Here is an 18299-nt window from a genome sequence, read left to right as displayed (position 1 = left end):
GGGTTACTGAAACATGCTTCAGATCATGAAGTGGGTGTTACATACATGAATTACACAAAAAATCCCAAACTGAGATCCCCCCACATCTTCTCCTCTTGCTTTCGAGTTGCAAAAATGTGTTAATAAGCATCCTCCTCTTGGCTTATATGTGCAATGGATTTCGTTTGTCTCAGAAACTGTTCAAGAATTACATTGTAAAACACTGTAGAAGTAGTGGTGGTGTTGAGGAACACCTCTGGTGTCTTTGTTTAATAAGTTCTATCTTTGAAAACCCATATGCTTTGCATATACAAACCCCATTTGTTTGGCAGAGCTAAGAAAGATGCAAAGCACTGTGGTCATGTTTTCCCACTGACCTTATTCTGGGACAACAACAAAGAGGAAAACAACTGATGACTCACTGTAAATGTACAACAATGTGTTTGGAATAATCCCCTTCCAGAGAAAAGCTGTGGTTAAGTAAATAGTATTGAAATTTAAATGTGGATATCTATCAGTATCCCTTTGTTGTAACACGCAATGCATCAGTTATCATTTACATGTGTGCTTCATTCTGAGTACACAAATATCTTTTTCATGCAAATGAGCTTCTGTATAACCCTGACACCTACGGCACCGACAGTCATTGTTTGAGTAATTGAAAGCAATGTTTACGAGTAAATATCAAGAACTTATAGCCACCTTCACCGAGTTTGAATCATCATTTGTGAGTGACAAGTGTCCATCAGTCAAAGCTAACAGATGTTTTTACATACCTACTTAGAGTCAGTGTTTATTAAAATGACTTATTTGCTCAATTTGAAACAGCAGACAATTCAATATTAATAATCATTTAGGGAAAGATACCACAATGCAAACAAACTCGCAACTGTCTATCCATTTGTTTTGTTTATTTCTTTCCCCCTTTACACTCCAAAGATGTTTACAGCAAACTCTGTGACTGCATGGATGTTTGTGACAAAGATGTGCATCTTAATCGTGAGTGAAACCATATTGGGATTAATGACCAACCGCCTCCTTGTTAATTGTCGCATCAAACAGACAGGTCTTAATTGACAAAGGTTCTAGCTTGGTGCTAAGTGGACACAGAGTGGGCGCTGCCTCTAGATTCTCTTTGTCTCCTTTCATTAGTGGGTCAAGCCCTTACATTAAGAAGCCCACAGTGGAGTCGTGTTTTCTTTCGTGGGTAATGAAACACACACCTGCTACTCTCGGGCAGTGAATAGAAACTTGAATCTAATATCACCGTCATGTGGTTCCTATTAGGATACACAATGCCTGTGTTTTGTGTTTGTGTTGCAGGGTGCATGCTTGTGCCTCTCTTTGTGCTGCAGTTTTAAGACAAAGAAGACAGAGGAGGCAAAGATTATTATAAGATATCAATCCAAAAGGGAATTAGGGGGCAGGGTGAAGGAAGCAAACTTACATGTGTTTAGCTTCTCTTTAGTCGACATTGCATCCTCTCTGTCCTCCAATGGCTACCTGAGAGAGGATAAAAAGTTCCATGAGACATGAAACAAACCACGAGACCTTTTGAATTTTACAACTGAAAGGCTCGTAAATAACTTTTCTCAACAAAATATGTGGAAAGTATATAAAATTGGTGGATGGGCCCAAACAGAAACAAAAATAAACAAAAAAAAAAGTTGTGTGTTACTGAAATGGACAAATTTATATATAAACACATGTGCACAAAATACACACACTCAAACACACAAACATGCTGCTCCATCTTGAAATGCTAATTTATGATTAGCATCATTATGCAGTAGTGTAATTTCACAAAAGCCTTCCCACAGTGGTGCACAAAAGGCTCATTCACCACCAGAGCTGCTCTGTGTGGGGAAGAATTATGGCACGCAGATGAATTCATTCATGTGGGAAAGGATTTATTCGATAATTATAGACCTTCACAGTTTTAATGCCACTTAATGAGGAGCTTGCATAGTGTGATTCCTACTTGGGCTGATGAATGGATGTTGGTTTTTTATTCTGGTGTTTTTTGTTTTTCTCCATACAACATCTGTTAGCCTTTCTATGCTGCAAACTAGTTGAGGCGCCGCTTGTGGGTCCTGATTTTTCTCTCTGTGTACAATAAGTAGGCAGTTAATTAATAGGCTGGTGGTCAGGCATGAATTAATATTATAATAACAGTACTGATACAAATAGAAAATACCAATAGTACATTTTACTTTTAACAGCAGTATGACTGATGTAAATGAAATTATGATAATTACTGAAATATTTATTTTTTAACTAATAAAAATGATACAAAATATAACTTTACAGTGTTAGTTTGCACCTGACAGTAAATGTCTGGCATACCTGTTCTAGCAGCTGCAAATAAACATCACGCAGGCCAAGGCCGTTGATCTCTGACAACATGTTTACCATAATGTAAGTCCTAATGCCTCATAGCCATGTTTCTGTGGAGAGGTAATTAAGTTGCCAAAGTTTAATTGCTCAATCATCAGCAGTTAACAAAAAGGCATCACTACCCCCCTTATACCTTCAACGCACTATATTTATAATGGCTAACAATTACAGCAAGGGCCCTTTAGCTGGGATAGCACTAGTAAAAGCTGCCGGCACTAATGAAAAGCTATAATCACTCTGCCCACAGCAGTTATTAGTAGGGAATTATGGGTCAGTTGAAGGTCTAGTAGTTATATGCATTAAGATAAATAATGCTGCAGTTGGTGACAAGTACAGAAATAAATGCATGGCGTATAAAGCTCGACTCTTACCCATGCGCATTAACTCTTTTATCCAGTATATCTTTTCAGTGATACACCGGCAGTCATTCACTGCAGCTCCGGCTGATCAGAACAGAAAAAAAAAAATATTACAATATATAAATACACATAAATGAAAAGTGATTAACACCCATCCTGTTAAGCCAACGTAAATGATTTAACAGGATCCCAATCCCACAACAACCATCTTCGGCGTGTCATTGGCCAGACTTCTAGATCAATCCCATTTCTTTAGCGAGCAGAAGTATGCTTTGCAAACTCTCTAATTACAGCATTACTATGCAGAGTATAAGCCTTTTCTTCCCACCATCCCCTCTCTCTTTTCTTCTTTCTTCTCATCTTTCTTTCAGTCAGTCTCTCTGCTCTGCTCCATCATCCCGTCCCGTTGCTCAGCCAGGCTCAGTGGAATGTCTCTTTGATCAAGTCTTCATTGTCGGTGACTCTGATGCTTGGCTGTCTGACGCTAAGGGGACTAGCTAAGGGAGAAGCGTGGCCTCCATGAGGAAGAGGCCTCTCCACACAAGACTGAACAATCACCAAGCATCCTGCCTCCGTTAATGAGAAGCATCTCCATCCGCTTCAATCCCCGGGCAGCATCAGGCAGGTGGAATGTTTGGGCCCTGTCACTCATAGCATTGCTGAGGACTATTAGCAATTCATTAAGTGACTGACTGACCGCCTAGCTGTATCAATTAGGGGATAGTTGATATGTCTGTTATTGTCATACTCTGAGATTGCTCTGCTTTTCATTCAGTGTCTGCTTTCGGTTTTGTGCTCAGGCAGAGCTGTTACATTTGTAGTTTGTATGTGTGGTCATGGCAATGTTGGGCAATAACTCAGAGAAGCTAAAGAATCAACCAGTAAAAGGATAAGTAAGGTCAGAATAAATTAAAGATAAATTTAAATTAAATTAAAGTCGCCATATTACACATAAAATAAAGTATTGTTAGAGTCTCTAACAGTGTGTGGTAGCATGGAAAACTGTGGGCCTCCGTTTAAACTCAAACTGCCTTTGTCTTAAAGCACAACCCTCTTCCCGTAAGAGACCATTTCAACAGTTACTGGAGGTAAACAGGTCATTTGGGCTTTCCATGGTATCAACTGACACCCATGTTTGTAAATCAGTTATTGCATGTATTCACGAGTTAACAGGAACCAGAAATAAACAGTGTGCATGCCAAAATTTAAAGCGATTACTGTTAAAATTCTGGCCAGATGTAAGACAGTGTATAAAATTTGCTTAACAGCCAAAACTCTTGTGGCCGTACCTGGGTAATATATAAAATATCCCCGAATAGTTGACCGTTGTTTAGAGCCAGCTAGGCAAATCTCAGGCAAATTCCCCTTGTTGTCCACAAACACGATTCCTCATTTCACTCTATGCATTTTGATAAGAGCGTACTTCTTTGCATGCATATCTGATCATTCCATATGTAGATTCAGGCACAGTGACAGTCGATGAAAAACTAATATAAAAGCGTTGTGTAAAAGTTGCCCTGCACATGTCTATTGACTCACCTAGGCCTTATTTGCATCGAAAAACTGCAGAGGCAGTCTCCTTTAGGCTTGGTGGCCTCTTTCACTCTCCTAACTGTCACTGTCAGTTCTGACTGCTGCTTTCAGAGTTACACCCTGCCTGCAGGTGACTTTGCATGTTTTAACTTAGGTGAGATCTAGTGTGATGAGTGTGAACTAGAACTGATGTGGAAGCACAAAAAATAATAATTTTAAACTTGGAAAAAGAAAATTATACATTTTTTGTGTACATTATAAATCAAATGCTTTTTAGGGATTATAATTCATTTAAAAGCCATTACTCATGTTGTGGTTATAATGCTACTCTATATAAATAAGTAGCTTAGATTGCACAAACGCAATATATGCCTATAACTCCAAATTAACGTTGTCCACTTTAATTTAAATTTGCCATGTGGCTACTCAAGTGAGAAGTCAAGTCCCATCATGTGTAGGTTTTTATTGCATGCTAGCCTGTCACCGTCTATCTTCTTGTACAAGATAATGCATACGTTGGAAGAACTGGAATAAACCAGAATGTTTAAGGCTTGCAGGCATGCAGTCCTTGCACATGTGTTACTGCAAGCATATAGGCAAAAGCTTATCACAATTCTTGCAGCTCAGACATAAAAATCTTGATCAAAAGCAGCCAGATGTTGGCTACATTCCGATCACAACGGTTCATGAAAAAGCAACAAAAGACACACAGATAATGATAACTCCAATTATCACATTTTGCTCAGGGGTCAGCAGCAACAGCATTAAACAAAGTCACCATTACCTGATAAATGGCTGAACAAAACTCTTCTCTCTCCTGTGAAATTGTTTGGCAGCCATTAGCAATGCAGTGTAATGCCAATGATTGACGTTGCTGTCTACTTAGCAGTGACAAGGGATATGTGTGTATGAGGAGGGGTCAGCAGGCTGGATAGGGGAGCAGAGCAGGGGATTGATCGGGGTCTGCATTGTTGCCAAACGGGGGGCGAGGGTGTATTGGCGCGTAGACAATGAGCCCTGGCCAGCGCTGAAAGGCCCATTCTGCGGATCCCTGTTAGCTGTCTATTATCCTTGGTCTCCAGGGGGCTGCTAAATAGAGGGCATGTGTTAGGCAGACATTTATCATGTAATTACAGCACTAGGATCCGTTTCTGATGGTGTGTGATGATTACTAATAATTACTGTGCATTTCACGCCTCCAAAGGGCCCAGATGGGGTCCCAGGGCGTCAATACAAAGGAAGGGAGGGAGGCAGGACAAAAAACAGAGGGGTGAGGGAATAAAATGTGAAGAAATGAAAAGACAAATGAAGAGAGGAGGGATGGAGTCTCGCCTTAACCATTTAGAGATGCTCATTAGCTAAATGAATTGATCCATATGTGTCTAATTCCTAATTAACTGAAGAAAAGGAACACTTCATTTACACAGGAATCTCAATATGACAAATTTTCATCCCTACAATTTTTTGCAATTTTAATCTCTATTAGAACATTATTTGTATTTATTTTAGATAAACATTCAAGAAATTCAAACAAACACTAATCATAATGAATGGAACCAATAAACCTAAAACCATGGCGCCTCGTTTCACAAGCAGTATATACATTTACGCTATGCAGAAATAATAGGAAGGTTTCTTGCAGCTTGATTTGTGGTATTGTGACTGATATACAATTGTACTCAAAAGGTTTCATATCTGTAGCAAGGACAAAATGAATGGGCTAAGACTAGGGTTTAAATAAAAAAGAGAAACACCCTCTTACGAAAGCAGCCATCTTGGCTCTGTCAAAGTCAGGGAATGGGTCTGTGTGCTTCTGGAACCAATGTGGGTGAAATACAGTGGCTCGCTGTTGTATTTCTGCCCTCTACTGGAATCCTGATAAATCAAGAAGGTCAAGCTGCCACTGATATGATGTAGTAAGAAGGCATAGAGATGGGTTATGCTGTTAGAGTGCATGTGTGTGTGTTAACAAGTGTTGAATTGCTGTGTGTCACAGAGACCCACAGTCATTAGCTGGAAAGGACTGATCAACAGCAGGTGTAGCAGGACAACTTTTGCCTGAGTGCTGCAGTCAATTTCTGGTTCTCCTCATCCTTTTTGCCCCCCACAAATTCTCGCATTAAGCTAAACCACAAAAATCCCCCGAGAGTCCTCTATGCTCTTTTTAAGGCCACCAGCTAGTCAAGTCTACAAGGTCTCCACCTGGTCAAGGTGAGCTCTCACATGAAACATACTGACTGGCAGAGTTTTACCTGCAGCACAAAAGCCATCTAAATCAGTATGGGAGGGGAGCAAAAGGGGTTGCGGTTGGGGAAGATGAGGACCGTCCTGTTTAATAGAAACAAATTGCTCTCCACTTCCCAGTGACACAGATAGCAGACCATTTGTGCCTGCTGGCCTTTGTTGGGAACAACAGAAAGGAAATGTACTCATCCTGGCCAAGGATAAAGTTCGGGGCTTTTTGTTACACGCCAGTTACCTTAGCCTCTGTGCCCACCCCCTTGAACAAGCACAGCGGTTAAGTAGTTCAGGTGCCTGCTACATTCTGTTAGATTAAAGGTCCCTGCTTTTGGCCTGAGTTGAATTGCCTCAGCTGGCGTTGAAGGGAGTGGAGGGGGCGGGAGGTGGGGTGGGGGGAGGGTTGGTGCAGCAAAGTTGTAGGGCCATGGGGCATGAATGGACATCTTGTGCGTATTCACAGAGGCGAAACGCTTTGGGACAGCGGGACAGCCTTTTTCTACACGAAGAACCTGAAAGAAAGTCTGTAGGGTTGGTTGATGTGTAGAGGAGGGGTAGGTGGGGGTGACGGTGGGGGTCCCAACTGCTCCTCACCCTCCATGTGCTGCTCACATTATATCTTAACCCACATCTTTTTCCCCAGATTGGTGGAAATCTTTACATTTGTGTCTAACTTGGATGAGCGCAAGGTGGGTGTGTGGTTGGATCTCAAACTCAGTTTTTGGAAAGTGGAAGCACATTTTCTGTTGGATAAAGAAAATGGACACAATGAACCCAGGGCATGTGGGGCGGGGTGGGGGATGGAGTGTCAGTGTAACTGTGCGCCAATGCACACCTGTGCTACCCACTCACTTATATAGAGTGGCAGTAAATTCAGGCAACCCCCAAGGACATGGAACAAAAGGTGATTGAGATATGACACATAGTTCAACTTACAGGCAACTTATTTATTGATAGCTGCAGATCTGACTGCGAAATCCTTCTCTATGTGGTCAGAGACGAATGGAGATTACAGCTTCCCTTTCAATAGCAAAAGAGCATCTAACTTTCAGGACCGGGCGCTTAATATTGTGCACTATAAAGCTGTGCCATCAGTCAAAGACTCTGCACACCTACTTTCTCTCTCATACATCAGCCTGAAAGTGGTCAAGCGATGATGCATACAAAGCCTGAGCATGTCTGACTTCCACAAACTCATTCCCAAGGTATGGGGTCAAGTACAAGAGTCAAAGGTGAAGTCTGTCCACAGGATTAGATTCCAGTGTGGGGGGGAAATACTTTAAAAAATTGGAGTGACCGTGCATGAGCAGCAGATGAGTATTTCTGCCCTCCCCGAGCTGTTTTTTAGTGGGCTGCTACAAACTCTCTCTAAAGTAAAACAGCATTAGTATATCTCTTTGGATAATTATATCTTGTGACAGGATTGCAATAAGGTCAGGGTGCCGCATCACTCTATAGAACAAACCACATGGCTCAGTCTGTGTGACATGAAGTAAATGTTCAGTAATCCACATCTTAATCTTGTGCAGCGCTCAGTGCAGCTTAAAGAAACTGATACTCCTGTGACTACTTTAGCGGCTGATTGTGTTACCTTTACAATTCGGCTTTCCCTCCTTCCTGTTTTGTACCCTTGGAATGCCCAATAAAAGTATCCCCACTGTGGCTTTCCACCTGCACAGGAGAGGATATGGCAGTGGTCTAGGGTCAGAATTAAAATTCAGTCCCTTGGGGGAATCAACATGGGGTTCTGTAACCTAGGTTAAGAGGTTGAGGAACTTAATGAAATAAAAATATTTTTTATAAGTGCTAATATCACTTACATGCATTATGAGACATACAGTATTATAAGATAAATGTACAAACATTTAATGTTAACAACTGATCACGTGAATAGTTACATTTTTTTTTTTATAGATGTAAGCAGTCGCTTGCAAAGAAACTCACAAAGAATTATTTTGCTGCTCTATTACTCAAGCTCATTGTTTGGTTAACTTGTGTTTTCTGATTGCTCTTTGCAAGCTTTGCAGCTTTGTTTTGATCTAGGGCTGGCAACTAGCTGGGGAATGTGGAGCATGTAGCAGTGAACCATAGAGCATATCTGGTGGATATGTAAAAAGGCAACTGTACTATAAAATGTCTGCCATCAAAAGTGGCTTTATATCACTGATGTGTTAGCAGTTGGTTTATACTCCCACTTACAGGCAAAAAAGTCAGTTACCGCAGATTTAAGAAGGGTCTGTCCATTACTGTGGTGTTATTTAGCAATGCAAATACCAATGCAAATTACTGCATCTGTCCACATTTTGAGAAACTCCAGTGCTAGATTATTAGAATGTTTGAAGTACAGAGAGAAAGCATTAGTTGGTGCAGTACAGTCAAACAATGCAAGTTAAAATCCATTCAGAAGTCAAGGAAAAACTGACCAATACTCCAGGTGTAATAGGGATACTTGTGACAAGAAATGTGACCTTGACCTTGAGCATGATTTGGCTAAACCATTAAGTGATCCTTGTGTGCCAGTTCACAAAAATCTGACCAATTCTCTAGGATTGATTCTTGAAAAATGAAAAATGACCATATAAGTATAAAACCATCATTCTTTCCAAAAACAGTTTTTATTACTTCAGGCAGTTCAGAGAATCTAATTTAATGCCAGCAACTTGGATATCTAATGAAAACAATGACTGGTTTGCCAAAGGAAAGTATGTATTGTTAGGTTCAATATTGAGGAGGGGTAGAGGAGGTAATCAACTTCCATAATAACAACACTGATCCGGCCGGGTGGAGTCAAACGATGATTTTAATGACACGCGTGGGAAGACCGCCCGCTGTACACAGACAGCGCCGATCCCCGACTTACAGAGCATAAGCAGGTGTTTTATACCTTTCAGGGCTTAAATTTACTGACGCCCTTAAACGTCACTCAGATACAGTTCACACATAGGTTTCAAAACCACAATGACTTAACACAGTTTAAAAATAACATTGTCTCCATCTCCACAGCAGATGCTTCCTGTCAACCTTCTGACTTTCACTTCCTGTCTGGAAAACCAAACTGTTCCTCTTTTTGCAGAGACAATTTTAGAGTTACAAGCAAACATGATTAACCTCTCACCTATAAATGAGACAAAGTCTACTGTGTGTTTGTGTATGTGGCTCGACCTCACCAGCTGAAACTTGTAACCTTTTCCACCAGACAGAAGGCCAGCACGTACACATTTCAGATTATAACAAGCATTCAAAAGCATTTAAGATTATAATTCAACTCAACAGTTTAGAGTGGTTATCACTGCACCTGTAATAAAGGCTAATTGGGTACCAATATGTTTAAACATCTGAATACAATATCAATACTGCAGATTGTATTATTAATGCAATGGTAATGATGATGATTATTAACAATAGCAGTAAAATAATTTCTAATCCCTCACAGTATCAAAGTATGTTTTATTTAGATCAGCGGTAAAGAGAACATAAAGTTCCACCATAATAGGTTTGCAAAAATCACTTTTAGAAAAAAATATCTATTTTTTATTTTATTTTGCAGCAACTAAACTCATTTTAAGCTTACTGTGATGTATTTGAAAGGCTGATGATCATCTTTCTATGAATAAGTCACTTGGCTTTTCACCAGCATTCAATTAGCTGTGATGCATCATATACTAAATCTGCTGCCGACAGTGAAAAGAGTACTGAGAAAAATATAAATGAAGTTGCAACAGTCTCTGCTAGACAAATTAAAGACTGGCACCCATTTGGATACATAATATATCCCAATATGTGTTAACTACAGCCCAACCAATGCATTTACCTGCAGGATCATAATATGCTAACAATAACTTCTTATGTCAGCTTGACATATTTTAACAGTTTCTCATACTAATGTTAGACACATCACAAAAAAAGAAAATCAAACAATTTTGTGTTGTGATGTCTGGCACAGTTTTTTATACGACTTTTTCCACAATAACAAGTATTCATATGCAAAGCCTGTGGTTATAGTTGTCAGCAGACAGTAACATATTTCTTTTCTTTCTCTAAATTCTGTTTCATTCTATGCATGGGGAGGCAATTTATCTGTCAAGGCTTCCAAGAGAGGTAGGTCACTTTGCCCCCCTCTGCTCCATTATACTGACAGCAGCCTTATTAGCCACAAGGGAAACCAGCCGCCACATGAATTTGGCCACTGTTCACCTATGGGGCCAGGGCAAGCTTCTGTTACAATAGCGCCAATGATGCTAAGATTTTCTTTTCAGTTATTATTTTATAAATATATTAATTATGACCTGGAGATGACAGTCCAATCAGATTGTCAGGCACCAAGTCGTGGGCCCCCACCTCCACTTTGGTGATAAGTTCTCTCAGGTTTCTAGAGCTGTCATCCAGAAGCCCTGGACTTCTTATCAGCACTGGGCCCATTCTAGGGATAATTTCCTGTGTGTTGTAATTAAATGGTGGCTCTTTGATGGTGTGTGCCTCCATTTTTAATGTAGGAACCACTTCATGTTTGTTTCAGTGGGGATGCGTTAGGGTGACACAGACCCTTGATCAGGGGCAAGGATAAAGAATATGTTTTTTTTTTTTCAAACCAACACCTTCAGGAAGCAGAACATCAAAGGTGGCTCCATTTGAGCAAGCGCACTTCTTTAAGCATTTATTTACAGAATACAAAAAAAAGAGTTTTTGATCTGGTAGATCATTCCTGCTAACTAACTAAAAAAAAGTGTCTGTGTTGCTGAAGGGCAGAAACGTGCTGACATTCCAGATAAACCTAGAAATCCAGTTTCCACTGAGTTAGAAGTATTTTGACAAATACTGCCAGAACAGGCTGGAGCTCCAGCAACACTTGAATTATACAGAAAACTTTAACATTTATTTTTGGCTTGTGGACTTCTTCAGGGTCATCATCAATCACAGTTACACAGCAATGAGCCCTAAAGCTGATCCAATTGTCCTCCGTGGCATCTGAAACATTGGCTACCATAGAAGTGTAGTATTGCAACACGGCATTTGGGTCTTCTAATAGGAAAATAGGAACATAAATAGTGCCATCATTGCCAAGACCTGGCGCACATCTGGTTGACATACACCCTGCCATGACACCAGTCAGTCAGAAGTGCCTGCTTGATGCCGGATCTGGGGAAGACCTGTTTTCTATGAGCCTGGGCCACATAAACCAAACCATAATCGGACGAGGTTACATAAACAGTGCCATCTACGCCAGGTCTGGCCCATATCCGGATCACATACCACTTACCACGCCAGAAGTCAGCCAGCAGTGCCGGCTTGACACCAGATCCGGGCCAGACCCGTCTGCTATGTGTGTATATAGCACAAAGCAGGAAATAAACAGCTTCAGACATTTTATAACACATTTACATTTGCATGTTTTAGGCAAAGAAGCCATCTGGATACTGGATGCACACAGGTTTTCAAAAGAGCAGCGAATGCACCAGAATATTAACGTTTTATTCAAAAGAACAAAAGACTTTATACTTGGGAGCTGTCAGGTTAAAGACTAAAATTCAACAGCTTTGGATGTATGTATATTCAGAAACAGCTCAAGAATTGTTCAATGTTCAAGAGCTCCACAAACAGATCTCAACAGAACTGTGCACCCGATCAGAAAAAGTTCATTAACATGTGCCAAACTGAATCACCATTTTTTTTTTAAACTAACTCACCTGTCAGTTAGTCTAATCTTCCCGCCTGCAGTCTGAGAAGGATAAAGACTGTTGTGACATGCTTAGCTAAATAGTAGTAGGTGGTTTGAGGGTTGAGGTCAGGCATGAGATCAAACGCTGCATAGAGGACCAGGAGGTGAAACAAAACAACAAAAAAACAGGCGGCTCCACTGTGATATGTAAAATATCTGCTACACACAATATAAATGAAATGTAAATACAATACACAAAAGCACAGTATGACCACATATGCAGTATTAGCAACTGATAAACCATCTAAAAATGGAAATGCATGCCCCAAGCAGGAAGTACATTCAAATCCTTCCTGAGACACGTGTGGTATGCTCTGTGCAGTATTCTTGGAAATGGATATGTGACACAGAGCTCTCCCTGTAAAGTAGCCATGCTGCTGGAACCATCGAATCAACCTCCGTGCCATTGGGTCTTGTCTGACAGCCGTCTGGACTTTAAAAAAGGGTGATAACTTAATTTCTACTCATGTCAACACTACTGCGGGGGCCAAGAGGAAACTGTGGGCCTTTTGTGTGTCTGTCATATCATCCTACATTTTGTGGCCCCAAGAATGAAAAATATTTAAGTGACTTTGATGTCCCGGATCTTGTTGAACTACTCTGATGGTCTGAAAGCATTTGTGGTCTGCTTTCTTTGATGCTCATCTCACTTGTGTCTTTATCCTTTTATCCTTAGCATGTAAATTAGAAAATGTGTTTGTTTCCATCCGCTCAGGGTTAGCTGTGAGACAGAGCCAGCAACAGTAAAAGGTACCCTTGCTGAAGCAGACACAAGTGCAGGTTTAGTGCTGGAACAACCCTGAGTTAAGGGCGTTGACAGCAGCTTCTATCTGCCAATCTCCCTGTGGATATTGTTGCAGTACTGGCAGACAGACAGCCAGGGCTTGTGGGCTGACAGATGCCCTCTGTCATCAGGTTATCATTTCCAATTAAACCCTTTCATCTAAACGTACAGTCAACTCCTTGGCAAGCCAAAAAATGACCTGTATAAGACGTTATTAGTCCATTTCAACAGGTCCCCATTTTTTCCCCCCAACCTCACCACTGTATCTGGGGGGGTTGGGTCAATCTTTTAAAGCATTACGGTTCTAGATTCTTCAGCTATCTTGATCCAAATAGTTCAGAACTTCAGCCGTCTACGGTGGTCACGTTCTGTTTAGAGATAAACTTTCATAATTGCTTTGGATTGACACACCGGCATGCCCTCTCTAACATGTGTACTAGCACAAGGGCCTTTTTGTCTTGCCTTGTTCTGTCAGGACCCACTGTGGACAGCGTTGTTCCTGTCCAGTATGCAGAAGACATGAAGGAATGCACGCAGAGCTCAGTAACTGTCTGCTGAAAAAAAAAAAAAAACTCACAACGTCTCATTTCCTTTAATAAGATGGCTTCTAAGGCATCCGGATGGCCCAACTAAATGCAGATTAACCCCTCAGAATCATCAGCAACCACTCAATCAACGTGACTAACTCAGTCACGCGTGTGCACAAGCATACCGAAAACCATAACGCACACTTCAAAAGTCTTTATAGTTATCAGCAGTAATAAATAAGGATCATTTAAGGATTAGACTGGGCTAAGAAAAAGAAAACACATGCCTTTGTTCATTCCAAAGCAACAACGAACTCCAGCTGGAAGCTGAAACAAACTTTCCGCAAAAAATAATTTAAAAGGAACATAATTCCTTTATTTTAAATTTAAATTTCATATTTCACACTAACATAAAATAAATCCAAACTGCATTTACTCAGTTTGTTTTCTTCTTACATCCAGAACAATAAAATTGCATCTTTATACAATACCCACACAGACAAAAAATGAATATTACGGTTAATAAAATCATCAATGTCTGTCCAGATCTCCCACACAAACGCCAGACACGTTGCATACTCATCCAGTCCACATGATTACCTTTTGCCTATAAAGAAAACACAACTTCATCTTGCTGTAAACATAATATTGCCAAATATAGATGAAATTGAGGATATTATTTAGCTGCAATAAAACTTAGAAATTACTTAGAATTGTCAGCACCTTGATATCTGGATAAATACTACTGTGAAAAACTCTTGACCCAACCCTAATTTTTTTATTTATTTTTCTAGGAAAATGTTAAATGGATGCAGTGATTCATAGAAACACGTGTAAGCATAAGTAGAAAAGCAAAAACAAAATTTGTAAGATTCAAACAAGCTTTAAATTCAACATTAGCCTTCATCATCACCTGATCTCTCTTAAGTAGGTCCTCTTGTAATTTCTTTAAGTAGTCTTCAGAAACAGCTGAAGGTCATTCCAAAGCTGTTCTATGATTACTATTTAATCAATATGGTCAGGTGCAAGGATTGGACTGAAAATGAATGAAAAACAGCCAATGTCTAAAGGAAAACCTTTAAAAGACCTTCAGAAATCCTGGAAAACTATTGCTCAAGAAAAAAATGACAAGAAAATTCCTCTCAAAATATAAAGAAATGAGGGGTAGCTCGAGACTTTTGCACATTAATGTTTAAAATTTCAGATTTCTCTAAGTCAAGTTTCTTGTTTTTGACCTTATTAGAAGATATCTGAGATGTACATTGAGTGAGAAAAGTAACTGCATGCTCCCACAGCTTTGGGCTATAATAAGCTTCAATGCAGCTTGGCTACAACCTTTAAACCAATCTGTAGTTCCTGGCCAACTGTTCTGGCATGTGAGTTTGCTGTGTGCTTCGTCTAGTTTTACAAAGAGGGTTTTAAGTGCAATTCAATTCACAATTTCCTCTCTAACATAAGATATACTCTCCGAAATGTAGCCCCTCTAACCAACACCAACTTCCTGCTCAAAGACACAAGTGTACACTAAGAAAGCAGTCAAGAATACAGTTAAGTGCAGTATTAAACCCAATTTCAGATTGACTCCCTTTCCATTTGCTTAATCTGCTTTAATCGGTGAAAGGATATTCAGAGAAAGGATACACATGTCCATCGGCAGGTTGGAGAAAGTACACAGAGCAGTAAGTAAACTTTGGAGAGAAAGGAAAGCTGTAAGATCAAAATAAAGTAAAAATATGACAAGAATCAAAAGGAAAGGAAAGAAAAAAATGGGAACAGGCAGTGAGAGAGACAGGAAACGAGAGCTTTATCAAAGCGCCGAGGAAAAGATACACTGTCAGAAATACTAGGATAATCCTCTTGCTTTAATGGTTTTGAAATGCTATGAAAGATTAGGTAAACAGTGCATTTAATTAACGGGGAAAGAAGTCAATTGGGCATGGAGCGTGAAGCAGCTCACAATGCTTCTTTCATATCCTGGTGCTACTGAGAGCAGAGATGGTCACAGGGATGTGTTGGCACAGAATATATTTTGTGCATACCTCCCCTGGAGAGGGTGCAATCTCACACTTTCTGAAGATTTGGAAACTTGAGTTTACATGACAAAGTACTCTGTGACACCATGTACAAGGAAGATAAATTAAGTAATACTGTAAGTAAAGTAAATCAGAAACTGGATGGAGAGTTTTGATGACAGGATTTCATGCCAAGCTAAATACTTCACTTACTCATCCCTGAAATTTTGAAATGCACGCTCTGACAAACCAGATCTCTGCAGTCTCTCCCTTCTGATCCCTCTCAATATCCTCTCTCCCAGATAAAGGTCAGCTAGCCCAGGTGCTTGCCCTCCACTTGACTCCTTTCCAACGGACTTTGACTAAAGCAGATTCTGCAGTGACCCAATTTAACTCATCTATGCATGATCAAATACCCCAAAAACAGCTTAGCTGGGCCAAGTCGAGGTCTAGGACATTAGTCATATTGCAGTGAGAATGTTGGAGGCGGGGATGGCCTGAGTAGACTTGCTCATTTAGCAATCGCCCAACCCCACCCACATCCCACATGTAAGGTCCTAAGGAGCAACTTGAAATGGTTTCTTGAAAATTGGTGTACTTTTACATAATATTCTCGATATACAGCCATAGAGCACCTTAACAGATACACCTGTGCAGTTCAATACAACAACACTTTATAAAGGATTCTTTTACCAAACCTCTACATTCTCAAAAATTGTTGGTAAAAGAGTTAGAAAACTCTCCAGCTTAAGCTTGTTTGGTTTTTTTGTTGTTGTTTTTAAATCAGGTCATATTGCATATAATATAATCCAGAACATTACATTTTACTCCCTCATTTATGTCAGTGTGGCAAAAAAGACGACAAACACTGTCATTCCTCTTCAATCTTCCTCCGTCTACAACATTTTCAGATGTAAGTCTACCATTTACTAATAAGAAAAGAAAAATGCCAGGATAAGGTTAGCAACAGTTTCAACCACTTGATACATAACAACCTTGAAGTGTGAAAGAACAGAAAACTTGTCTTCCATGTGAAAATCAGACACACACCCATCTATGACTCCCATCTATCCTTGTTATACACGAAGGACACTGAAATTGAACATTGACGTGTAACAAGCTGCAAAATGGCCAGATATCGTCATTATTCTGAAAATATCACCAGCCACACAGAAATAGAAATAGAATAAAGGATATCTATAAAAGCATCAAGGAGCACTACCCTTTTAGAATCAGTGTCTTCTTTCAAGCTCAGTCGCATAAACAAATATGTTCTGCTACATTCGATGGACAGTGTGAATACTTTTAATTGCTCCCTCACTCGCACATTTGTCAACTTCATAATTCACCTCCTTAACGTCGCCATTAAACATTGCTCTGCCTGTTTAAGAATGCATTTAAGTAGAAATGAGGTTGAACACAGTAAACGGGTGATTTGTTTGGTTTACTGGGACTCTTGACCTTTGATCTAGGGCACATTCTTTACTGACTCCACTGGATTTGAAAGAACAGATAACCACAAATGCAGAATTAACCACTTACTGACCATGGCGACTAATACCTTGCATTTCCCCAAAGTGCTATACAATGAGGTTTAACAATATGATAAAACAACATATTCTTCAATGCATATGTGGAAAAGGAAGAATTATTTTCCAACAGATACTCTTTGTATGCAAAGAAATAAAAAATTACGCAGGTCTGATTTAACATGCTTAAAGATACCAGAGAATCCAGAATGGCAGCTAATCCCCCCATCTATAGCCAGAGGCTGCACAAGGCAGCATAAGCTCTCCTGTCCTCCCTGCTATCACCTGCCTATTTACTGCCATGCCATCCCTACGGCACTTTCAGCCACTCTCCCTCCCTTTCTCTTTTCCTCTCTTTCCATCCGCTAATCCTCTTTAAGGACATTACCTGCTAATATATCCAGTCAGAAGGTATAAAAGCCCAGCTATCTCTTTACTGCCATAGGCAGTACGCTAAATAGGCCATTAATGGAGGAAGGTAAATGGGGGAAATCGTGGTTTTGACCCCAAATACCACTCAGATCTTGGTCTATCTGAGTGGCTGTTTGAGGTGTAGCATGTGTTGGGTAACAAGGAGCCGATGGAGAGGAAGGGGATTGCATTAAAAGAGCTAAAGTGTGGCTGGCCTTTATTAAGGCATTTCAAAAGATCAAATGTTTTTGCTGTAATTTGCTAGCAGATCGTTAAAAGCACACACATTGCCAAGTTTCAAAGTCGGGAAATTAGAAACCAGGATCAGATGAACATTTTTAAGTTATTTTACATCATATTTTAAAAGTATATTTTTCACTCTATCCCTTTCTGTATATGCTCTACTGTCCTATCAATTAGAAAGGGTAAAAATGCACCCACCCCCCAAAAATGCTCTCCACTATTCTCTCCTTCACTATTATGGATATAGTCTCCACTGTGGTAGAGGACATTAAACATTAAATGTGTAAAAATGTGTTTTTAAAAAAAGGGAAAAAAAGCATGAAATAAAATGTGGACAAAAGTAAAACAAAGAACATTGAAACTTGAATTACAAACCTACTGTCATTACTAGGAAGACATAAAAACATGGCAAAATCTCTGAGCTGCTGCAACTCCATGAATGGGCTACAACAGTAATGAGACAAGTATCATCATTTTAATAAACATCTTTAACTGACAACTGACAGAAAACAAATCACACATACATACATTGATGTCTCATGAATAAATTTTATATTAATGCCCCAAAATC

The 18299-nt window shown here is 39.9% G+C and overlaps 1 long non-coding RNA gene across 1 annotated transcript in view; it reads right to left on the bottom strand.

The window, feature by feature from the left end:
• LOC146505551 (uncharacterized) overlaps positions 1-2734 on the bottom strand; it is a 50992-nt gene extending 48258 nt beyond the window's left edge. The window contains exons 1-3 of the long non-coding RNA XR_014877555.1: positions 2326-2734; positions 1961-2085; positions 1427-1482 (exon numbers count right to left, since the gene is read on the bottom strand). This is a non-coding gene — a long non-coding RNA (uncharacterized LOC146505551). The remainder of the gene's footprint in view (positions 1-1426; positions 1483-1960; positions 2086-2325) is intronic.
• Between the last annotated feature and the right edge of the window lie 15565 nt (positions 2735-18299).

The sequence above is a fragment of the Neolamprologus multifasciatus genome, chromosome 13 (assembly GCF_963576455.1).
Source record: "Neolamprologus multifasciatus chromosome 13, fNeoMul1.2, whole genome shotgun sequence".
NCBI classification, from domain to species: domain Eukaryota; kingdom Metazoa; phylum Chordata; class Actinopteri; order Cichliformes; family Cichlidae; genus Neolamprologus; species Neolamprologus multifasciatus.
The sequence above is the reverse complement of the archived record's forward strand: the minus strand, read 5'-3'. Positions and strand labels throughout refer to the sequence as shown.